We start from the raw sequence: 26,947 nt of genomic DNA, 5'->3' as shown, positions 1-26,947 counted from the left end.
ATTTACTGTAACCGCGGAAGAAGAAGAAGACTCACCACTTTGGAAATAGATTTTCAATATTTCCCAATTTTGTTCAAGCGCATAGCGTCCCGTTTTGTAAATGGATGCTAAGGATGCTAAGGAACAATTTCGCTCTGATTATTTAACCTGTTTTAAGAAGTATTTTACAATATCAGCACTACTCGCATTCCATAATGTCTGCCCGGTTCTGTTGTGCGCTTTAAATGTTTTTGAGAAGAACTCAGCTGAAGTAAGCTGGGTGCTACCTCTTTGACCTGATTTTTTAGTTGCTGTTTGTGAGCTATGGCAAGTTGCTTCGTTACTTCATTCACAGTAGATTTTGCAGCAAGAGAATGCACCTACTGCGGCAGGTTAATCAGCTACCCTCTCAGAAATTAGCGGCAGGCTAATCACCTACCCTACCAGAACTCAAATAGATTAACGTAACCAACGTAAGACAAATGTTTTGTCGAGGTTCTATACTCCCGAGAGGAGTGAACACGCATGGCTTTTCAAGCTATGAACTTAAAAAACATCAACCGTAGTCACCTGAAAAGGCTCCGGTTGACGTTTTTCGCATTCCGAAACTCAAATAACCACTTCGGCGCACCCACCTTCAGTTCCTAGAAGATAAAGAAAAACACAAAAAAAGAGAATTTGCGTCGAGAACTGAAGTCGGTTTTGGAAAATTAGTTTGAAAAATAATGGGTATGGGAATAAGTTTCCGTCCTCGTGAAAGAGGTGTCGCTGCTGATACTATTTTTGTGTTCACTCTTGTAGTATACAGTAGGTTCTGTTTTTATGCGGCTTTTTTTTATGCGGTTTTGAAATAGTGCGGTTTTTTTTTTTAAATTACAAAATGCATGTCGACCTATCGGGTATTGTACATATAAACAGGATTCTAAACCAGCTAAGCAAAAACTCATCACAGATTACATCAGAAATGCTAACCCTACAAGTATGGAACTGCCTGCATAACTATCTAGATCAGACGTGTACATTTAATAAAGTGACGAAAGTGATTGTACGCCAAATCCTAAGCGAACGCGCAACATGTGGGTATTGTCTGATTCTAATATTTCTGACTTAAATTTATTTTTCGATTCTGACGTTTCTTAAATAAAGATATAATTTTCAAAAATACAATATTTTGTTTATGCGATTTTATTTAATTATTTCAGATTCACGCGGTCTATGGAACATATCTATAGTTATAATATGGGACTAGTGCCCTTTTTTAAGCGATTTTATTACATTATTTCAGATTTATGCGGTTTTAGCATTTGAAACGTATCTATAGTTTTACTATAGAACTAGTAGCTTTTTTTATGCTGTTTTTTTTATGCTGTTTCTTGCGGAACGTATCTACCGCATAAAAACAGAACCTACTGTACTGGTGATTTGAAGGTGTATATGTGAAGTCTCGATCGCAGTAGTTGGCATTCGTTTGAAGCGTAAAGATCTTTGTTTATTTGATGTCAAAAATGTCTGCGTTCGTCCCGAAAAAACTGCATTTGCCAGGCTTCATTATTACCTTTTAAGGAAAAGTGCAGCTGAAACGTGTCGTATATTGATCAATATTTTCGGTAATCACGCTCCATCAAATACAACTTGTAAAGAGTGGCTTCGACGCTTCCAAAGTGGCAATTGCGACGTGAGTGATAAAGAGCATGAGGGGTACCGAAAAATTTCGAAGATACTCAACTACAACAATTATTGGATGAGGACATATGTCGAACCCTTGATGATATGTCTAAAGAGTTGAATTTTGACAGATCAACTGTCGGTAAACGTTTGCACGCAATGGGAATGATCCAGAAAGCAGATAACTGGGTGCCACATCAATTGAAGGAGAGGGAGGGATATCGAGAGACGTTTGGTGACGCGTGAAATGCTTCTTGAACGGCAGAAAAGAAAAGGTTTTCCGCATCACATCGGCACTGGCGATGAAAAATGGATCAATTATGATAACCCTAAGCGTCGAAAATGTTGGAGCCTGCCAGGTGAACCAGGTTCATTGACAGCGAAAAAAATATCCATGCTTTAAAGGCTATGTTGTGCATCTGGTGGAATCAGAAGGGTGTCATATACTATGAACACCTTAAACCATCTGAAATCATCACTGGTGATCGTTACCAACTGCATCTAATGCGTTTGAATCGAGCTCTCAAAGAAGACGGTAGACATGACAAACTGATTTTGCTGCATGACAACGCCAGGCCACACGTTGCTAAATCGCTCCAGAAATATTTAGAGGGACTGAATTGGGAAATCTCGCTCCACCCGCCGTATTCCGCAGACATTGCACCTTCGGATTACCATCTCTTCCAATTAATGCAGTCTGTCCTTATTAGAGAGCTATTCGCTTCTTACGAGAGCATCGCAAACTGGCTCAAAGAACGGATGAAGTCAAAACAACTCGAATTTTTCGTCAGAGGAATTCGTATGCTGCCTGAAGGATGGAGTAAAGTTGAAGCTTCCTATGGCACATACTTCACAAAGTTTCATGCATTATTTAATTGTTTTAATAACTCGTAACTTTGGCTAAGAAATGACGGAAACTTATTCCCATACCCAATATTTTATTGATTGAATTATTATTTAGCATAAGCGTATCATTCGAGAAAGCGATTAAGCTCGCAGGTGTTGTAATAAATTTGGCTGAATATAAATATATCGCTTTTCATTTACTCATTCCTGATACCTTATTGACAGAATGCACATTAGCGTGGCAGTTATTTGACCTGTTTTTTATATACAATATTTTTTCGCGGGCTACCCTAAAGTTTGGTTCCATTCTCTCCTCTGTGAAATTTGGTGCCAATCGGATAGGGGAAAGCCTTTCAATATGCAAAATTTACCCCAAAATGACAAAAAATTTTAATTTTATTAAAAGTGTGTTTTTTATTTTACATGAGTATATATACAGTGTAAATAAGGAGTAAAAGAATTTAATTGGTAAAGTATATTAAATTATACATATATAAATTGAAGAAGGAAATTATTATCCATACAGTATTTAGCATATATATGTAGTTCCATATGACGCTTACTTCATTGCAAATTAGTTTAATAACAACATATAAAAAAAACTAAAAAAAAGAAATAACTCATTGAAGAAAATAAAATAAAAATGAATTAAAAATCTTTATTTTTAGATATAGTTTGTTTATTGCTGTCTGGGAACTTCTGTCGATAGTCATTTACAACTTGGAGCACGCACTGCATTTGTCGCTCGTGTTTTGTATGTAAAGAAATTATATTTCTTATTATATTTATTACATTATATTACAATACATTACATTACATTATATTATATTACAATACATTACATTACATTACATTATATTACAATATATTACATTACATTACATTATATCACATTTTTTAACAAATCATGAGTTTTAACAAGTCATTTAAGCTGCAAGGTTAAAAGGGAAAGTTCGAGTAAAATACTTTAAATGTAGTTTCTTGTTTTAGGTAAGTTAATATTGTATTTAATTTTATTGCATATTAAAATAAAAATCTTGTTTTAGAACAAAGCAACTCGTTTAATTTATTAAGGAACAATATTCCCAGCAAATAAGACATAAACCGTCTTATAAAACTACATTTTCTAGTGGAAATCAATAAATTAAAATGGAGAAACTACGCTTCAAATTTGTTGTACTGGGGTCTACAGACGGAAAAACCAACGTAATAAACATAACCTCAATTGAAACACCAGACGGCCATTAAGGAAGCAATAAGATATTGGCAATACTGGTTAATAGGAAAGTCTTTTACGGTATATTCAGATCACAAACCATTGGAAAATTTAAATATTAAATCTAGAACGGATGATGAATTAGGAGACCTTACATATTATCTATCACAGTATGATTTTAAAATTAAATACTCACCGGGTAGAACAAATATAGAAGCAGACTGTTTGAGTAGGAATCCTGTGTTAGAAGCAAATGAAGACACACATGAACAATTAAAAATTGTAAACCTGATAACGAGGACAAAACGAAGTACCTCCTGTCTTCAAACAAACAGTCGGCGCACTCGCGTATCGGCACCCACGTCACTGTTGACAGTTATAATTTTGAGGTTGTAAAAGACTTCGTGTATTTAGGAACCAGCATTAACACCGATAACAATGTCAGCCTTGAAATCCAACGTAGAATTTCTCTTGCCAACAAGTGCTACTTTGGACTAAGTAGGCAATTGAGCAGTAAAGTCCTCTCTCGACGAACAAAACTAACACTCTACAAGACTCTCATCATGCCCGTCCTAACGTATGGCGCAGAAGCTTGGACGATGACAACATCCGATGAAGCGACGCTTGGAGTGTTCGAGAGAAAGATTCTGCGTAAGATTTTTGGACCTTTGCACGTTGGCAACGGCGAATATCGCAGACGATGGAACGATGAGCTGTATGAGCTTTACGACGACATAGACATAGCGCAGCGAATAAAGATCCAGCGGCTTCGTTGGCTGGGTCATGTCGTCCGAATGGATACAAACGCTCCGGCTTTGAAAGTATTCGATGCGGTACCAGCTGGTGGTAGCAGAGGAAGAGGAAGGCCTCCTCTGCGTTGGAAAGATCAGGTGGAGAAGGACTTGGCTTCACTTGGTGTGTCCAATTGGCTCCGGTTAGCACGAGAAAGAAACGACTGGCGCGCTTTGTTAATCTCGGCCAAAATCGCGTAAGCGGTTATCGCGCCAATTAAGAAGAAGAAGAAACCTGATAACATTAAATGATATTATTATAATAGGAATATGAATAAGTTCGTGCGGTTTTACAACAGATGGCGTAACTTCATTATTATTCCATCGATCCACATTTCCAAACATTCATTGGAGAGCTACTGTCGTAAGGCACAAACGTCAGTATAAGTTTTTTATTTGAAGCGTAAACAACAATATTTTTACCACACTTGAAAATGTCGAATTTCGTGCCAAATAATGTGTTTTTGCGGGGAATTCTTTAATATGAAGAAAAAAGCAGCCGAAAGTCATCGTATCTTGGTGGAAGTTTATGGTGAGCATGCTCTAGCTGAGCGAACGTGCCAGAAGTGGTTTGCACGCTTTAAAAGTGGTGATTTTGGCTTGGAAGACGAAGAACGCGAGGGTGCGCCGCCAAAGTTCATGGATACCGAATTGGAGGAATTGCTCGATCAAGATCCGGCTCAAACGCAAGAAGAGGTTGCAAAAACTTTGGGAGTTGATCAATCAACCATTTCCAAACGTTTAAAAGCCATGGGAATGATCCGAAAGGTAGGCCATTGGGTGCCGTATGAATTGAAGCCAAGAGACGTTGAACGCCGTTTTATGGCATGCGAACAACTGCTTCAACGGCACAAAAGAAAGGGTTTTTTGCATCGAATTGTGACTGGCGATGAAAAGTGGGTCCATTACGACAATCCAAAACGTCGGGCAACGTATGGATACCCTGGCCATGCTTCAACATCGACGTCGGCGCAGAATATTCATGGCCTGAAGGTTATGCTGTGTATCTGGTGGGACCAGCTGGGTGTTGTGTATTATGAGCTACTGAAACCGAATGAAACGATTACGGGAGATGTCTACCGACGACAATTGATGCGTTTGAGCCGAGCACTGCGAGAAAAACGGCCGCAATACGCCGATAGACACGACAAAGTTATTTTGCAACATGACAATGCTCGGCCACATGTTGCACAAGTGGTCAAAACATACTTAGAAACGCTCAAATGGGATGTCCTACCCCACCCGCCGTATAGTCCAGACCTTGCGCCATCCGATTACTATCTCTTCCGATCGATGCAACATGGCCTGGCTGACCAGCACTTCCGTAATTACGATGAAGTCAAAAAATGGATCGATTCGTGGATTGCGGCAAAACCGACCGAATTTTTCACAAAGGGAATCCGCGAATTGCCAGAAAGATGGGGAAAAGTAGTAGCAAGCGATGGACAATACTTTGAATATTAAATTTGTAACCATTTTACGTCAATAAAGTTTCAAATTTCGAAAAAAACCGCACGAACTTATTCATAGTCCTATTAGATCAAAAAAATAATAAACAAATCCAATACAAAAAAGACAAATTGATTTCAAAGCAGAATGTTTACTATAAAAAGATTAAAAAAAGAGATAAAATTATTTTATCAGAAGAACTTAGTAAAAAAATAATCAATGATGTACACAAAACCATGTGCCATATAGGTGTAAAACAAATGCAAAACAAAATAGGTTCAGTATATACGGCAAAAAATTTAACATTAAACATTAAAAATCAGTGCAAAAATTGCGAGATATGCATAAAAAATAAATCGAGAGGACAACAAAAATATGGTCTTATGTCACACTTAGGACCGGCGACAAAACCATTTCAAATAGCCTCAATTGTTACGATCGGTGGTTTTGGAGGCACACGATCAACAAAGAGATATCTACATCTATTACACTTTACACGATACGCCTACATAATTACATCAAAAACACAAAACGCTAATGATTTTATTAAATTAATTAACAACGTAATAGAATCATATTCAATTGGAATGCTTCTTGCTGATCAATACCCTGGGATAAATTCAAAAGAATTTAAACAATTTTTAAATGAAAAATCAATACCATTAGTCTTCACCGCAGTAAATGCCCCTTTTTCTAACGGACTAAATGAGAGACTTAATCAAACAATTGTTAACAAAATCAGATGTAAGATAAATGAAAATAGTAGTAAAAAAAAAGCTTGGACGACAATTGCTCATAATTGTATACGGGTTGGGTACAATATGATTTTGGTTCAAAATTCTGTATTTAAAATTCTGTATTCAATATTCTGTATTCAAAAATCTGTAATGCAAAATTCTGTAATGTTAAAATTCTGTATTGCGGAACACTGTAATTTTAAATTTTGTAAATCAAAATTATGTATTGTCAAAATTCTGCATTGCAAAATTCTGTATTGAAAAATCGGAAGAGCATGTGGATAAATAAAAAAAGTGCGCACTTTTTTTATTTTTCCATATGCTCTTCCGATTTTTCAATATAGAGTTTTGCAAAACAAAATACTGCCAATACATGACTTGTCTTGACCCATATGGTTTCCTATATTATCAAGAAAAATTTACATAAAGCATTTTATTTATAGCTTCAGAAACAATGTGAATGAAATTCGAGCAACCGTGCTAAAAAATATTGTAAAATAATTGCAATATTTTCTGTATACTTCGTTTTTTTTCTTTAATTGACGTATGTATATATACCATTGTTTCTATAAAATCAGAATTCCATTATTCATAAAATAAATGTGCTATTCAAGTAAGCGTGCTTATCTGGTTATCTGCTTATTTGGTTATATTTTTACAGCATTTTGATCGAAAATAATTTTGATTCCAGAATTTTAATATACAGAATTTCAGTTCTCCATCATTTTGATCATACAGAATTTTAAATACAGAATATTGAACCAAAAGAATTTAGGCTGGACAGAATTTTTTTTTTGATTTTTACAGAATTTTCATCCAAAAGAATTTTGAAAAGCAGAATTTAGTACCTCTCCCATTGTATACACCAATATAATAACACAATACATACAGTTACTGGTTTTGCACCAAAATACCTATTAGATGGTACAGATGTCTCAATTTTGCCAAGTGAACTTAAAAAAGATAAATCAGATGTAGAATGGGTCAAAGATAGAAAATTAGCATTAAGCAATTCAATTAAATCACATAACTACAATAAACAAATATTTGACAGAAATAGAATACAACTAAATTTCAATATAGGAGATATGGTATATGTTGAGAATGGGAATAAATTAAACAGAAACAAATTAGATGAGCTAAAGATTGGTCCATTTGAAATTGTAGAAAAACTATCAAATTCAATTTATAAAATTAATACAGGTTATAAAAAAAACAGAATCTAATCTTTTTCACATCACAAAACTCATACCAATTTTCAAATAGATCTAATTTTTACTAAAGACAAAATATAATATTGTATTTACAATAATTTTATTGCATATTAAAATAAAAATCTTGTTTTAGAACAAAGCAACTCGTTTAATTTATTAAGGAACAATATTCCCAGCAAATAAGACATAAACCGTCTTATATGTATATAACTTATTAAAATTCTCTACTAGTTTAACACCTCTCTCCGCCGTATCATTTGTTACTTTAAGTTTATTAACTACTTTTAAAGCTTGGACGAAATCTTCATGTTTGTGCCACCGGGCAGGATCTGTGCATAGGAATTCGTCATTTATGTTAAATCTTGCAAATAATCGTTTTGTTTTGTTGGAGACAAATTGTTCAAGTCCTTGGTTTAATAATTCAGGAACTTGGCTTGTTTCTACGGTTATCCTTTTAATACTTTTTTCACATTCAGTATCAGTTTCACGATTCAACGCCTTTACCATTTTAATTTTTGATTCTGCCGTCACATTTGGATCAAAGAAGGCCAAGGCGATGGATTCAGCTGATAAATACCACAAATGATTTTTGATTTTTTGTAAAGCCACACGAGAGATGTCTTCGTCAACTGTCCGGTATTTATAAATTTTAGAAAGAACACTGAAATCCAAAAATGGTGCTTTGGCTGCAGAAGGTTCACAAAACCACGCTTCGATATATATACTGATAAGGAAAATGCAAATATCACAAATTGCATTTTCCTCACGCGCTGATAATTTAAATTCATCGCGAAACATGAATATCTTAAAGCAATAAATAGCCTTAGCCATCCACCTTGCATGATGGATAGCTCCTGGAGCACGGAAGGATACTCCACGAGATAGTATTTCGCCAAGAAAAATAGCAGCCAATTGTAAAAATTCTCGATAATCCTCTCTCGGTTGTTGTCCTTGCAACGTGCTTCGTATAAAATCAAGAACTCGGGAAACATCGACCGGATCCAAATGTTTTCTGATCTTCTTATTCACGATTCCGGTTTTTAAATTATTTACATTTATTTTAGGCCAAGCAGTTTGGAACTTTTTTAAGATTGGTACGGTTGGGCCGGTAGTTTCACCCATCTTCTCCTCGAAAACGGCTTTTAAAATGATTTCGTATATGTGATGGCGGCAAGGCAAATATAAGAGATCTTTTTCTAGAAAGCTTTCAATCAAAACACACGCACCATTAAAAGCGCCCGTATTAGAGGCAGTAGTGTCAAAAGCCAATGCTTTTACATAGTCCTGAAGGCCCCATTCCGCAAGGGTTTCGCAAACAGCTGTTGCCTGTTCTTTACCACTCCCTGATTGCAATGCAGGTACACCAAGAAGTTGATCCGCACAGCAATTTGAAAGAATAACAGGAAGTCGGTCTACTGTCTCTTTACCTGTTAGTGATGGCAGTAATTTACTATCCCAATGTATCGTAGCGGCAGGCAATTCCTTATCCTTAAAGATATTTTTGATTTCGGTAGCTTTCTTTTCGCGGAGTTTCTCACGAGAATTGTTAATAGACCACCTGTTGATCGCAAAAGTCTCCACATCTCGACCAAGGGCTTCAAGTGTAGCTATAAGAATATGAACTGCATTCCTGTCACTGATCTTGCACTTACCCAAAGCAGCAGCAAGCTTAGGAGTTATTATTATTTGTCGTCCTCTTTTTTGTTTTGCTGGTACAGACAAATGTTTTGAGCATTGCGGAATTTCCTCTGAAGCACGCGTTTCTAAATCTTCTCCGCTGCTTGAACTCGACGTCATCAGTATATCAGATTGAGCTAGAAATAGTATTAACAATATAAGTACGATTTAGTTCGATATACATAAATATTCATGTTAAATAGGGAGAAGATGAAGATAAATACTTACTCAGTTGTAGAACTTCATTATTGCTTCGTTCTTTTCTCTTCTCCTCTCTTAATTTTCGCTCAGAAACTCGAGTCTCTTTCGCACTTAGCTGGTAATCAATTCCATACATAAACCCCGGGCGTCCTTTCATCCGATGATTGTTTAAGAACTACTTATCCTCTTCAATCGGTAGATTCTGCATTGAATATATATTTTTTAAGCGTAATAATTTGAATTATCATTGTAATGTGATAAACTAAGTGCTCGGCTACTTCATTTAGTACTAGTACTTATACTACGAATTTTCGGTTTTTTTGAAACTTTGAAGGCCCGGGGGCACACTTTCCACTTACCAGATTTACTTCAAACTTTTTTCCCACCATTTTTATATATAAAGGAACCAATCTGGGGGGTAGCACCACTAAAAAAAAAATCTTGCAAAATAACTGCCACCCTAATGTACATACAGGTGAGCCACAGCTGGTGAACAGAGCATCACCCGCCATAAAACCGTTTATCACGCAAGGTATTGCCAAATATTTATCAGCCCCATTAGCATACTTTTATTTCAAAACGAGTATTTACTGCTGCAGCAAAACCCTTTCCTCGACAAGCCAGTAAGTTGAAAGCGAAATTTATACTTGCGCACTAAACTTTTTGGCAATTTTTTTTCGATTGTGTTTCACTAACTTTTATTACTTTTTAATACTTTCCTTCAGTGCTATTTCCAAGTTTGCGTGTTTTTCTTATTGTACCTATGTTTTTTTTGCTGCAACAACTTTTCACTTTACGCTCTGACCTCACTTTACTGGACTTTTCATGTGTGTATGTATGTATTTGCAATACTCAATTTCCGTTCACAATCTCCTTTCAACTTTGTTTGTGTAAAACATTTCTTACAAACGAGTGCATTTGGAAAGGTAGCAAACCGAAACACATACGCACACTCATACACACACACACACAAATATATCAATTGTTTGTTTTACTTTACTTTCTCGATGTTTTCGTTACGTGCGTTACCTTTTTCGTGTGAAAAGTCAAAAGTTTTAGTTTTCACTCAACTATTATCAAGTGAGCTCAAAGCTCGGTTTACTTGCGCCACCGTTGCACCGCCTGCTACTCAAGCGCTTGTCGGCAATTTCCTTTGCATAAATTTTATAGCATTTCATTCGTAAAGTGAATATTTCATTGGAATATTCATGGCCTGAAAACCATGACAACAACCCGTTTGTACTGCTTTGAATGAATACGAGTACATGTATGTGTGTGGATGGTATCATCAAAGGTAGCATAGTTAAGAGAAATAACAACTAGAGTTGAGAAAAAAGTCCATACACTTTGATTGCTGCTGCAAAAATAAGATAAATTTTGATTTTGTTTGCTTCCTTTCGGTGCTATGCCTTTGCTGAGTCTTCTCTCTCTCTCTCTCTCTCGCACGCGCACATACAAACACATACACTCTGAAGTAATGCCATTTGTGGTTCCTCTTGTCGTAGCTAGAGCAGCTGCATTAATAGACTTCTTCTTTTGATGGACTTGTTTCAATATTGAATGTTATTGACACGACTCAGTAAAAACCGCAAAATAAACAAAGGCAAATGAAGGCAAACACAACAGCACATACAAATGCACACACACACAAATACATATGCGCATATTTAGCCACAACCAGCAATACATGACAAACAAGCCAGCACGAGCAGTAAAAACAATTATAAGAACAACAAATGCAGTAGCAGTCGCAATCAGTCGCAAACAGCAGCAGCAGCACCTCGAATACTAGGGTCATCTGAGAAGTTCGTACAAAGTCAGAGTGATGGCACTACTGGCGCGTGTCGCATCTTTTTAGTCAGTAGCATCTCTTGGAAGGACACACAGCAAGTTTCAGCCAAATCGGTTTGCTTCTTCGCGTTTGGCATTCGTTTGAATCGAGGAAGTCGAGTGATTTTCAGAAACTTTCTTTTCCATCAAGACAACGCATCAGCTCATGCCTCAGCAGTTATGGGCGCAAAATTAATGGAAATGGGATACCAACTCTCTTCACATTTTCCCTATTCTTCAGACGTGGCTGCCTCGGATCTCTCGAACTACTATTTATTCCTCAGTTTGAAGAAATGGCTGACGGGAAAAAGATTTTATTCAAACGAGGAGCTGATTGCCGAAACGATTGGTTATTTTCAGACTTGGGCAAAAATCCTATTATTGGGAAGGATCCAACAAACTAGAACAGCGTTGGACCAAGTGCATAAGCCTAAAAAGAGACTATGTCGAGAAATAATAAAATGTTTACCTCAAAGAAGTAAGTAGTTTTTATTTTTGCAAGCACTTTTCAAACGACCTTCGTACATACACCTGTGTTCGTAGTAGTAGCAGCGAGCCATAACGTAAGGTTTTGACTATTTATTTATTTTTTTTTAAGTTTTTATATTCCTTAATAAAAACACAATTTATGCTACAACAAAAATGATGTAATTTAAAGTAATATACAAATAAACAATATTTAAGAAAATTCAAGAAATTTTCAACCAAATTTCTAACATTTGAATCACAATTTTTAGAAAAAATTCGCATATGCAGTTTTGTAGCCAATCGAATTTTGGTATTACAAAGTGTAAACTTGAAGTGGCTCAAAAATCGTATTAATTTTTTAAAATTTTTTGTCTGGTGGTCTTTTGCATTTTCTTTATTTACAAAAATTTCGACAATCGTAAAGAAAAACAAAATTCTGAAAATTCGCATTGATTTTTGAGCCACTTAAAACGTGCGTTTTATAATACCAAAAGTGAATGGGCTACAAAGCTGCATGCTCACAATTTAACTGAAAAGTTGGAAATTTTTTTTAAAAGTACAATATTTAAATTTTTTTTTAATTTTATACAAAGTTTAAAACTTTGAGCCAAGTGGTTTTTACGCAGTATAAACTATATTTATATAAAAAAATTAAAAAAACTTGCTCAACAATTGACATGGGGATACTCACATCTCCCACCATTACTTTAGCGATTTATTAGCAGGCAGTTCGGCAAACGTGTTTTGATGTGAACGACCTTTTCGACGCATTTCTCTTATTTGGGTGCCTGGACATTGTGGTATTGTAGGGAACGAATTTGCTGATAAACTAATCTATGGATAAGTTCGTGCGGTTTTACAACAGATGGCGTAACTTGATTATTATTCCATCGATCCACATTTCCAAACATTCATTGGAGAGCTACTGTCGTAAGGCACAAACGTCAGTATAAGTTTTTTATTTGAAGCGTAAACAACAATATTTTTACCACACTTGAAAATGTCGAATTTCGTGCCAAATAATGTGTTTTTGCGGGGAATTTTTTGATATGAAGAAAAAAGCAGCCGAAAGTCATCGTATCTTGGTGGAAGTTTATGGTGAGCATGCTCTAGCTGAGCGAACGTGCCAGAAGTGGTTTGCACGCTTTAAAAGTGGTGATTTTGGCCGCGCCGCCAAAGTTCATGGATACCGAATTGGAGGAATTGCTCGATCAAGATCCGGCTCAAACGCAAGAAGAGGTTGCAAAAACTTTGGGAGTTGATCAATCAACCATTTCCAAACGTTTAAAAGCCATGGGAATGATCCGAAATTCAAATTTCGAAAAAAAACCGCACGAACTTATTCATAGCCCTATAGTAAATGAAGGCTCTGCTAGCATACCACTAGGCCCTTTCTAGGCGTTAATTCTGCATCGATTCAATTATGGATTGGCTATTTCATGAAGCTTACCCAAAAAAGACGTTAGTCTGAGTTGTATTACTGCAGAGTAGCCAAGTGTTTAGTGAAAGAATCAATCACGAAACTAGCGACCTTTCTCTTAAAACTTAGTAGGAAGGACCCAAGAGTACTGGGTGGGTGTAATCACAGGGCACAACGCCTGTGGTCAGCGTATGGCTACCATAGGAATCATTGACGACCCAATACCCACTTTATTTTCGGTTTCTGGCGCTTGCGAATTATATGCGTTTTCTTCTAGAAAATAATTGTCTTGAAAGAAGAAGAAAATATTCTTGAAATATAAAGTTTTTGATATAAAAAAACAACTCACTTAATTATGTTTTCCTTCACATTTTGACATTTTAATACTACACCTCGCGCCTCAATGTCAATTGCCGATCAGCTGATTATTATTTGGCCAACTACGACAAAATATATATGTAAAACTGCCAAGTAATGAGGCAACAAAGCTAATATGTCTTGCTGCTATTATTGTGCGCACAGCTGTAATTGTTTATATATTTATGAGACATACATAGGTATGTGTGACATCGAGTAAGTCAACTAGCAAAGGATCTCGTTCTGAAAATCCACATTGACATTGGTGTCATTGGCAATCGCAGCAACAACAATGCCAACAATATATCTTAGTGGTGACAATCGTTGAAGAAAAATTAAACAACAAATACTCTGAAGCACAATGAATTGCAACAATAACTTGCAGCATTCCAATCGAGCACAAAATATGCCCTGCTCATTCATATTTTCTCCACCTCTATGCATTTATTCGTGTATTTATAAGGCAGCAACAAATTCCGGTCGCCTTAGCCGCAAGGGTTTGTGTGTGACTACTGAGGACATGAAACATCAAATCTGTAGAATTTTGATAAAATGGCATATGTGGCTTTAACAGGTTGAGTTTTGAGATAAAAAAATCTGAACTGTCAAAGAAAAATTTAGTTGTTTGTCATGCTTTTATGAATTTGATTACTTAAGCAACGGCTTTGAATGACTATTTGAAAGAATTTAGTGCTTGACAGGAAAAAGGAGTAAATTAACTTAAGTTGTTTTGTCAAAAGTTCACAGAATTTTTTTAATTTTTTTAATTCCATTTATTCAATACAATCTGTCATGAAATGTCCATCACAAAAATGAAAAATTCACAGCAGGATAGAAGTCCACACCACAAATTGGAGAGGATGCTGAGCGAAAGACTTGACAACAGGTTCGGCAAGAGTTTTAGGATTGGATAATTACAAAACTGTTTTAAGCATCTCAAGTCGTTTATACTCATTTATTTCAGTTCTTCTGGTTCTTTTTTTTGCTAGAAAAATGCTTTTGTTTATGAATTTCAAATAATAACGCAAACCAGCTCTTGTTGCTCAAATGTAGCAAACATTTTTTTTATAACGTTTTTGCAGAAATATTTTGAAATCCAGACCTCTACCAATCTCACATAACTTCAAATATTGTCGAAATTCGTATTTTGCACAATTTAGAAGGAACTATCTGTAGAAGCTGTCAAGCGGAAGAGGCGAAGAAAAGTCTGTTCCACTATTTATGTGAATGTCCGGGACTAGCCAGGGCACGACTCCGATCCTTCGGTAAGCTTTTCCTACAGCAAATTAAGGAGATCTCAGTCATCGAGATAAAGGATTTGCTCCTATACTTGGACTTCACTAAATGGATCTGACTTGGAAACAACAAAAAAAAAAAAAATAAATAAATAAAAAAAAAATAAAAAACATCTCATCATTTCACGAGATAGTGGTAGTAAAACGGTGCCGGTCACTAATTAGGAGCATTTCAGCTAAGAAATGTTCAACCACCTCAACAACAACAACAACAACAGAAGGAACGTATTTGGGAACTAGGCAAATAGCGATGTCACATGACCTCAAATGTAGCCAAAATCTTGTTTTTGCCACTTTTGTGGAAAAATATCTTGAAAAATTTAACCTAAGGATATTACATAACCTCAAATATAGCTAAAATTGTGTGTTTTTTGCACAATTAAGAAGGAATATCTGGAAAACTAAACATCTAACGATGTAACATAGCCTCAAATATAGCAAAAAGTAGTTTTTTGTCGTTTTGTGAAGGAATGTCTCGAAATACCTATATCTCAGGATGTTAGATAACGTCAAATATAACCAAAATTGTTTGTATTTTGCACAATTTAGAAGGAATATCTCGAAAACTACACATCAAAGGATGTAACATAACCTCAAATATAGCAAATATTTGTTTTTTGCCGAAATTCTACATCTCAGGATGTTACATAACCTCAAATGTAGCCAAAAACTGTTTTTAGAACAATTAAAAGAAATATCCTTAAAATTGGAAATCTAACGATGCACATAACCTCAAAGTAGTCAACATTTTTTTACCACTTTTTTGAAGAGATATCTTCTGTATCAACGCATGCTACATAACCTCAAATATACCAAAAAACTGTGTGCTTGGCACAATTAAGCAGGAATACGGTAAAAACCTGACATGATTGCGTTATCCTGAGATTTGGATTCTTCAAATTCGAATACAGCAGGCCAAACATCTAAATCAGGATAAAAATTTGTTTCAGCCTTTGTTATCGTCTGTTACTTCTATTCATTTGATTCTGTAGAGAACTTTTTTGGGCATTCATCTTCGAAGGTATCATTTGCAATGAAGGTGTCTTCATCACCCTAAAATAGAGGGGCAACTCTATCGTAAGCACGTAAAATCAACAATCGCTACATTTAAAATTAATGAAGCACTTAACATTCAATCGCCTTTCAAGTGCAAATATGACTGCTCTTACTCCAGTTGTTGTTGCTGTTGGCAGCAATGTAATTAGAATCAATTTTGTGCTAATTTTAATGTCAAAAGTAAATGGTGTACACTTGCACACATACGCGCGCATATGCCAGTGCATGCAGGTGTGTAGGTATGTGTACATGTGCATTACTCTTTACAAACTCATTCATCAGCTTCAATGCAAATAATGATTTATTTGCTGTCGCAACGTTATTTTAATTATGTACAGCAATTACAAAAACACCAACATATTTGCTTACATGCACACATACAAACATGCATAGAAAGCTTCACTGTAACCACAGCTGTCACACTCGTATGTTGGTACTTATGTATGTATGTAGGCACAACTACCAGCACACATGTGAAGGTCTTGTAATCAGTGGCATTTGTTTGCTATAAATATTCGCTCGTACTTTTTGTTTTTGCAAACATGTTTGCTTGTCATTGCGCTGCCGTTTGCCGCCAGCCACAAAGGTAAAGTGTGAAAATTAATTCGTCAGCTCTTCATTTGCAGTAACTGTAACGGCGCTGACTGATGATGGTGATTGAAATGTGTATGTATGGATGTGTGTATGTGCGCGCAGGTAAGTTGGTAGGCAGTGTTGGGGGAAAAAGTTTCTGCCGTAACATTCTGCTTTATTTTGCATAAAATGTATCAAGAAGACAAGCAAATTGTCGAAAATCTTGCAATTATTTGAAGTGGTGGGTGGAGAAATATTTAACTGGCAGTGTTCTATAATTAAGTTCGTGGCTTAAATTCAAAATATTACATCAAGAAATAGGGATTTTGTTGACGTCTGAACTGGCAAAGAAAAAGCAAGTCACATTTTTAGCAAGAGTTGTAGGAAATTTATATATTTTCAAAATTTATTTCTAGAAGTGGTGAAATTGAGCCCAAAATAATCGTGTTGCGGTCGATGCTGATTGAGTGACAGTGTTTGACGCTTAATACGCCTGTAAGTATGCAGCAGGTATAGGTATTGCGCTTTTTGCTTAGCAGAAATATTTCTAATAGGGTTGCCAACTAATTGAAAAATGAGATTTGATTAAATATGTAATAAAATAAGTGAAGTATTTGAAGATTGGTTTAAAATGAAAGAAAATATATAGTAATAGTTCGTTCTTGTCGAACGTAGCTTTATTGAAAAATTCGTAAATTTATCAAAAATTAACCGAAATCATCGCTGAAATTCATGGAACCGGAGTTGGATATCTCCGAAACATCGATTAATCACATTTTAACTGATCATTTGGGCTTCCGAAAGGTATGTGCACGTTTCATTCCGTACAAGTGAACTGAGGGCCAAAAATTGCTTAGAATTCATCATTCGAAAGACCTCATTAAATAAGCGGGAAAAGACGAGAACTTCCTTTACAACAATGTCACTGGTGATAAAACGTGGTGTTTCCAACATGAACCTGAAACTAAGCGCCAAAGTGCGGAATGGAAGGCCCCAGACGAGCCACCACCCAAAAAAATCGCATTTGGAGAAGTCAAAAATCAAGTCTATGGTCATTTGTTTCTACGATTCCAAGAGAGTTGTCCACAAGGAGTTTGTGCCAATGGGCCAAACCGTCAATGACGTTTTGAAACGTTTGTTGCATCGCATTCGTCGAATTCGCTTTGAATACCGCGAAGTAGGAAGCTGGCGCTTATTGCAAGACAATTCACGGTCTCATCGATCCTCTCTTGTGACTGACTTTTTGACTAGAAATCGCACTTTAATAGATATGGCTCCCTCTGACTTCGACCTATTCGGAAATTGCATTTGGCCATGAATGGAGAACGTTTTGCATTCGTAGAGATCATCCAAAAGGCTTTTACCGACATCCTGAAGGACATTCCGGTCAATGACCTGAAATATTCTTTCGAAAAGCTTTTAGATCGCGCAAAACAGGGTATCGAGACCAGAGAGGAATAAATAAACTAGAAGTTATCAAAACAAAGCTCGTGTCGTTTCAATTTTAGCTCAGCCCTGTGTATTGGGCTTCACCTTGTATATGCATGCATGTATATTAGGTCTTATCAATTTGTATGGAACGATATTTGACGTTTGCTTTAACCCTCCGTTGGCCACCCGTGTCTGGCAAGACATTTTTCGACTTTGGATGTGAATTAAACATATTTCTATTATAGCTAACGGTTAGATCTTCCAGGTAGCGCCCTAAAATGTAATTTTCTATCGATTTATGTATATATATTAACTTTTTGAAAATGATCCTCGAACAGGACAAGAAAACAGGATTAAGAAAGTTACACCTCAGATCTGGGTGCACCCCTATACAAGTGTATGGAAATATGATGCATTTAAAACTAAAATTTTGAATTTTCCACAAAAAAATTTTTTTTTGCTTAAATTTAATTGAAATACTCGTATTCTTAGAACAATTTTAAAATGTTTTCGATAAAATATGTATCAGGTCAGTCCATAAGTTCATGCGTTTTTTAAAGGTGGTTTCAAAATTAATAAAAAAGATGGTTAAGGTATTTATTAATCAATAATATATTTTCCTTCATTATTTGCAATGTCTTCCCAACGTTTAGGCAAATTTTTAATTCCCTGCTCAAAAAATTGTTTGTCCTTGGAGCCAAAATACGCTTCGATACCCCTTTTTATAGCTTCTTTTGAGAAGTAGTTCTTGTTACTCATATGGGATTGAAGTCCACGGAAAAGGTGATAATCACAAGGTGCAACATCCGGAGAGTATGGTGGACACGGCATTAGCTCCCATCTGAGCTCGTTCAGCTTGCCTAATGTTTGCCTGGCGGTATGAGGTCTCGCGTTGTCGCGGTGAAACAACTTTTTACGTCTATTCACTAAAGACGGTCGATTTTTTTTAAATGCCTCATGCAGGTTTGATAGCTGATGGGAATAATAATCAGCAGTTATCGTCTGGTTTGGTTCCAGAAGTTCCTAATAAACAATACTGGCCTTATCCCACTAAATAGACAGGAGAATCTTCTTGGGGTGAAGGCCATTTCTAGTGGTCGGTTTTGGTGTTTCATCTTTATCCAACCATTGGCGTTTGCGAACAGGATTATTGTAAAGGACCCATTTTTCATCTTTCAAACTTTCATTTTCAAGCCGTTGCAGCAGCTGTGAAGACATATTCACTCTCTGCTGAAGGTTGGCTACAGAAAGTCTACGCCACCCATTTTTCCAGCTTTGAAACCCTTCCCAACTGAATCAGGTTCCTGTGAACTGTTCCATGCGATGAATTTAACCTCTGAGCTATCATATCGACAGTCAAATTTGGCTCAGCTTTCACGAGTTCGAGCAAGGCGTCGGAGTTACAGACTTCAGGACGACCAGCGCGAGGGGCATCCTCCACTTCGCAGTTACCACTTCGGAATTTTGAAAACCACTTTTGCGCAGTCTTTACACTCACGGTATTCTCTCCGCGAACAGTTTCTGCAGCAGCAGTTGTTGTATTTTTTTATAAATACAAAATATGCCTCTTATACGCGTTCGAAGATTCCATTTTATTTTTTAACAACACGTGCTTCTATCCGCGATCAAAATCACTTGTTGAATACACTAATATATATATCAAAGAAAATACAAATAGTTCCGTTACATTCCGCGAATAATTTTTTGTACGCAAAAACCGTATAAAAGTGAAATTATGGGTAAAATACGCATGAACTTATGGAGTGACCTGATGTTTATATAATAAGAGAGGCTATTTATATATATAAAACGCGGCAGGTGAGTGCAGGAAGCTTTGTTTATATTTTCCTTGTTTTCCTCGAAACGACATTTTTCAAAGCAGGAAGCATGATAACTCAAGCATTTTTCAACCGAGTGAACTAAAAATTGATTCATTTCTTTTAGAATACATTCAACAGAGAGTGGCGTAGGAAGTTTTCAATTGGTTGATAAAAAATAAAAATAAAAAATCTAAAATTCATAAAAAAATATTAATTAAGTGGCGTACGATTTTTTCAATTGGTTGATAAAAATTAAAAAAAAAATCTAAAATTCTATTTTTTTATAATTTATAATTTTAAAAAAAGAAAAAGAAAACTCTAGTGCTCCAATTTGATCAAAAATTAGAATTTTCCAAAAGTCTCTACATCACTCTGTAGATAAAACTGTACGAAAAAATCAAACTGAATCTGTTAGAGGGCAGAAAAAACAATTTATATAATTGTATCGGTGATTTGAAAGTTTACGTCAGAATTACATTTTAGCGGGGAGGTCAATGTTTTCACAATTTTGCACATTCTAATGGTAAATCGGCATAGAAAAATATGTGATGCGTACATTTTAGACAGCAAAGCTGAAAATTCAACTGAAATTGAACCAGAAATTAGTCAAACGAAAAATATTTGAGGGTTAATTTTATTAATGCCTATTGATAAAAACGTTTTGAGTAAAATCTCAATATAAGTTAGCATACGAAAGAAGGTCTTAGAATAGTAGAAATCTCGTTATTTAACCCTTTCGACCCGACATTCGCACAGCAATCCTGGAAGAAAATTGTTTATCGAAGTTGGTTAATTAGGTGATGTATAATTTAAAAATTATTAAAAATCTGAGATGCAATAGCAGGGTGGCGCGATGGGTGGTGGTAATCCGTTGTACCACTCGGGATATTATGTGGTACAAATAAGTACCAGCCGTCCTGTAAAACACACTTTAGAAATAAGAAATAATATACACAAAAATGTATATTTTATTTATTTATTTATTTTTTATATATATTTATTTTTTAATTGTTATATTATTCAAGAAAATTTTAGTGAAAAATATCTTTGTATTGTACATAAAATTCACGTATGGTAAGGTGCGAAGCAAGTTTTGCAAAGCGGTACTTCGCACTCTTTACATATCGTCTCAGTGCGAGTCTGAATTTTTTGAGAACTGCAACAGGTACAACGACGTCGTGTAGTAGCTTCAACAGGAAGGTATATTGCCTTGCGTTTGGCAATTTGTGGTGCTCGTCCAGGTTTTGAACGACGAACGGCTGTAGTTTGTAAGCGGTCCTGGATCAATGCCTCAGCTGAAGTAACTGAAAACTATTTGAGTGGTATCTTTTTTCCGATTGAGGTCGTTATAAATAACCCAAGCGTTCACTGTTGTCCTCATTATCAGACGGTAAACACATAAAGCCCAGACATCTGATCAACCAAGTCGACTTCTCCTGTTTTCAACGTTTTTGTAACATTAGTCACAGAAGGTTCGTGACAATTACTCAATACCAATACTTCTTTCGTTCCGTGTCTGATCTATACTTGAATGTCTTGGTATGTGGTTTGATATTGTGCAGTTCCAAAGTCCATAAAAAGTCTTTTTTTGGTACAAAATTTTCATCTGGAGTATTCCGAATAATATTTATTTTCGATGCGCCGGGGCTCGAAGCGACGTCATAAATGTCGCTTTCAGTACCATCGTTACCGCTCTTAGAGCTCAAGAATCTCTCGTCAGCATTCTCATTCTCCTCGTCTACTGAATCTTCGCTATCACTAGAAGTAGTGCAATCGCTTGGAAGAAAATTGTCGGAACTTCCCCTAGAGAAGTCTTCTGAGACGCTGGTAGTATCAGCTTCATCTTCCAGGATTTTTCGGATATCTTCAGGGTCCATTTTCTAAGGATAATATAAATTTTGATCAAAACGAAGAGTCACATTTTGTAATATTTATAAGACTTGTGGTACACATATGTACCACTATACCGGACGAATAGTACACACAAGCGCCATATGCTAAAATAAATGCAAACCAATATTTTTTTTTATAAATATTTACATGCAAAAATTGTAAACACTTTTAGAAATCTTTATTTTATTGTAATTTCTATATTTTTGGCACCTTCGCACTGAATATCTTAGAAAAACTCCGCGAAAACCAAGCGCGATTTTATTTTTAACTGCTTGCCAATGCAAACAAACAGACTCCGTTAGTACAGGCAACAAAAATTCTAACGGAACTTATCAGTATGTATTTAGAAAAGAGTAGAGATGATCAGGTGAATAGCATAAACCAGCAGAAATTTACTGAGTCATTATTGTGACATTTAATCTTCAAGTAGTACACATGTGTACCATTCGGGTCGAAAGGGTTAAGCAAGCTTTTATTTATTAAATAGTTTTTGGCTCCTGGAAGTTATATACCATAACACTGTGGAACAAATTCAGGTTAGCAAAAGTTAGGTCCATTCTGAGAGTGGCGGGTGAAAATAGAGGCGAAATTAGAAGACCCGTATCGCGGCGTTTGTTTATGTTAGTTCGAATTTTTTTTTAATCGGCCTTCGAAGTTTGCAGTCAAATGCCGATTTTCAGTATATTGTTTATATGGTTTTTTGGCTATAACTCGTCGACTAATTGATATTTTTTCAATCTGTAAAAGCCAAATTATTGCTAGAGACCTGTGCAATAATTACAATTTTTGAAAAAATTGATTTCGAAAATTTTTATGGTACTTATGAGGCAAAATGTTGGAAAAATTATTTTTTTTTCATGTTTTTTGAAAATATTTTCAACAAAACTAAGTCTTTTTTACATTTTGTGTGGTCTATAATATGCTTCTCAGTTTCTTAAATAAATGTAATTTGAAAAAAAATTGTCTTAGTCGACAATTTGCGCTTTAGGCATACAGTCATAATACAAAACTTGCGTTTTTTGAGCTTAATATTAATTTATTTCTCATTTTTTATTTACCAATTTTGTTCAGTGTTGGTTTTGAAGAAACATAGAAAAAGAAAATATAAAAATATGGAAAAAAATATAATTTTGAAATGTTAATAATGAAAAGTTTTAAGTAGAAAAATAAAATAAATTAAATTAATAATTTGGCCAGCTGCCGTTTAGCAGGCGGCTGTGGATCAACATCACTGCTCTCTCTAATGTCTTGGTCATCGTCATCATCATCAGAGAGATCGATTATTTCGTCCAACAGATATTCTGGATTTTCATCTGTGTCTTCCCCTTCTTCCTCTGTTTCCTCGTCTTCCTCTTCTTCAAAGGTGTTTTTATACCACCAACAAATTTCAGCGAGTATCGCATCTGGAGATTTCTTTCCTCTGTACCTGAAACGAAAATAGTTTTCAATCGTTAACATGTTTAAATTGTGCACTCTGACCAAGATATTAGAAAAATCTAGGAATTCAAAATATGCACACTCTATAGTTACCTTATTTCAAATGGAAGCGCAGTTTGGTGATGACGTTCGCCTTGCTCATCAGATTCAGTTGGCAACTGTTGAGCGAGTTTTTCAAGATGCTGATGCAAGAGATGAATTTTGTATGACATATTAACCCCAATTTCAGCGAAAGCTGCCAACATGTTTGCAACAGATTGCCTGTAGTTTTCTTCACGTTCTTTACCCAAAAGTCCTTTGATGACTGCTTTCAATGCGAGCCATCCATTTAATTCTCGGTCTGTCAGAACTTGCTCAAAATCTTGACGACTCATTAGTTTCCGTATGTCGGGACCATTAACAACCCCTTCCTGAATTTTGGCCTTACTTAGTCTTGGGAAAATATCTTTCAAGCGGTTGAATACTGCTGGTCTTTTTGCGATACATTTCAAAAAATTTTTAGCAATGCCAAGTTTAATGTGGAGCAACGGCAACAAAATTTTCATTTCAGGAACAAGACTTTCGTGTAGCCTATTGTCATTAGGCCATTTTCGCCCAATTCGACTACTCCAGTTATGTTGTTTGTACTGGTTTCTTCCTTTAATACCTTCTCCGTATCGTGAATCCCAATCGCACAAAAAACACGGATATTTTGGACGGCCAGATGCTGTTAAGCCTGTAATCAAGGAAACTACTTTGAGGTCGCAGCAAATGCGCCATTGGTGTTCGTTATATTCGACTACTTCCAGAATGTCTTTCAATTTATCGAAAGTTTCACTAGTGTCAGTGCTATACGCAATCGGAACAGAAGGCATTCTATTTGTCTTGTGCAAAAGCACAACTTTTAAGCTGATTAGTGAACTATCGATAAAGAGACGCCAATCATCTTTTTTATAGGTTAACCCTATCGCCTCCATTAACTTTTCAATATCGTTGCAATAAGCGAAATTTTTTGCATCATTGACATTGAAGAACTTTTGTAACTCTTTTTGGCGTTTTCGATATGCTGTTACTTTTGTACCTTTCGTCAGCAAATTATTTCCTTTCAAAAATGACGCCAGTCGTTCTGATTTTTTCTGAGTCAAACCCAAATTTGCAACAATTCCATCCAATTGGTTTTGTGTTATTAGGATTGGGTCCTTTGATGTTTTATTTGATGTACCTTCACCAGGGTTGAATTCTGAGGAGAAATCCATGGGTGTGGCAGGGGTGGTTGTAGTACTGATACCTGTTTGAAGATCAGTACTTCGGTATGTTGGTACTGGAACGAATTCTGAGTGCGGTAATGGTAATTGGACACTTGACACTGCTACATAAGTTTTATTCTTTGTTTTCCTTCTATTCAAAGTTTTATTGTAGTTGGTACATCCATAGCAATTTTCTTCTTGATGTGGGCTATTATCTGACCAAATCATTGGTACACCAAAAGGCATAGCCTTCTTCTTTTCACTTTTCCATTGCATAAGAATTGAATAGCAATTAAAGCAAACTTTTTTAGGGGCATAGTTTACGTCATTGATAAACTCTTGCGAGAAATATTGTCTATAGATTTCCAAAAAAGAATCAGTCACATTGCCGCATTTTTCATCGCTTACTATGAAACGTCCACAAATATTACAAAAATGGTTCATTTTACATGTTGGTTCCGACATTTTTAATACAATATATATTATAGAATGTTTTTTTTTGTTAATTTTATGAAACTGATACACTTAACTTAAATCACTCAATAAATGAAATAGGTTCCAAAAGAATGAATAGCAAATTTTATCACGACCGAGCGAAAATTAAAAGACATCAGCTTCGGCTGAGTTTCGAGTCTTAACTGAATCTTTATTTTTAAAATTAGTTCGCATGCAACACAAATGTTTACAAATATTATTTTAATAGCTATTGATTGTTCCTGGAAATTCCCTTTCTTAATTGTATTCTGGGAATTTCCTTTTCCTTAATTATTTTTGGAACATGCATTCTTCTCGGAAAATCCCTTTTTTAATCCATACTTAGCATTTCCTTTTCTTTAATTGTTTTTGGAATGTTCCTAATTCTTGAAACATCCCTTTTTAACTACTTCTACCGAAATCGATATTTATTTAATGGTTTCGGGAATTTTTAATTACTATGTGTTTACTAGGAATTTTGGGTTTTTTTACATTAGTTTTATGTAATGAATGTGTGTATATCGCACAAATTTTCGACTGATACTATATTTTTTTCCATGATATTTATGTCATGGATTGAAAACTATATTTTAGATAAGAAAAAAAGCGAAAAAAATGAGTTGCTTGCCAGATATTAAGAAATAATAAGGAAAACGTTAATTTTTCGAACATTTTGTGACTTTCGTCAAAGTAGCTGCCAAAGTATTTAATCCCGTAATTTTCTTTTCAAATTACATTTATTTAAGAAACTGAGAAGCATATTATAGACCACACAAAATGTAAAAAAGACTTAGTTTTGTTGAAAATATTTTCAAAAAACATGAAAAAAAAATAATTTTTCCAACATTTTGCCTCATAAGTACCATAAAAATTTTCGAAATCAATTTTTTCAAAAATTGTAATTATTGCACAGGTCTCTAGCAATAATTTGGCTTTTACAGATTGAAAAAATATCAATTAGTCGACGAGTTATAGCCAAAAAACCATATAAACAATATACTGAAAATCGGCATTTGACTGCAAACTTCGAAGGCCGATTAAAAAAAAATTCGAACTAACATAAACAAACGCCGCGATACGGGTCTTCTAATTTCGCCTCTATTTTCACCCGCCACTCTCAGAATGGACCTAACTTTTGCTAACCTGAATTTGTTCCACAGTGTAATCAGCCATGCCCAGTGAATTTCAGACATAATGGAATGAATACTCTTTGTAGCGCTCTTGAAATGGTGCAAATCCATTATAGGAGCCCTGCAGGATTTTGTCTTTTCTTGTAAAGTCTAATTTATCAAACTTTAACAAAAAGTTTCCATTTACTTATTTCAAAAGTGTTCCAGAAAAATTGCCTGACACGAAGGCCCTTAAAAGTTAGAAATTTTCCCTACGGCGGCTGCAGTAGCCGAATGTGTTGGTGCGTGACTACCATTCGGAATTCGGCGTACGTTGGTTCCAATCTCCGCGAAACACCAAAGTGAAGAAAAAAATTTTTTTTTAATAGCAGTTCCCCCTCGGCAGGCAATGGCAAACCTCCGCCACAAATAGGAGGAGGAGTTCGGCTAAGCACCCAAAAAGGGTGAAAAAGGGTCAAATCTACTAAACTTAAATAAATATTGTTTTTTTTTTTATTTTATTACTATTGCAATCTAGTTAACAAAACTAATAAGCAATTCATTTTACATATATTTAATTAAATTAAAACATCTCATGTAAAGACAAAATTTTGTGAAAAGAGATCATGCGGTTTCGTCCTTTTTAATCTTCTCGTGAGGTCATCAGTTACAAGTAGTTTTGCTGCTTCATCATTGATGTGCTGCTGAAGTCTCTCTTTATGTTTATTTGCGAATTTTTTTATGATATCCGTAATGCTGTCTATAAGGGTAAGGGATAAAAAT

Source organism: Anastrepha obliqua, chromosome 4 (assembly GCF_027943255.1).
Source record: "Anastrepha obliqua isolate idAnaObli1 chromosome 4, idAnaObli1_1.0, whole genome shotgun sequence".
In the NCBI taxonomy this organism is placed as follows: Eukaryota; Metazoa; Arthropoda; class Insecta; order Diptera; family Tephritidae; genus Anastrepha; species Anastrepha obliqua.
This window is presented reverse-complemented; position numbering follows the sequence as displayed.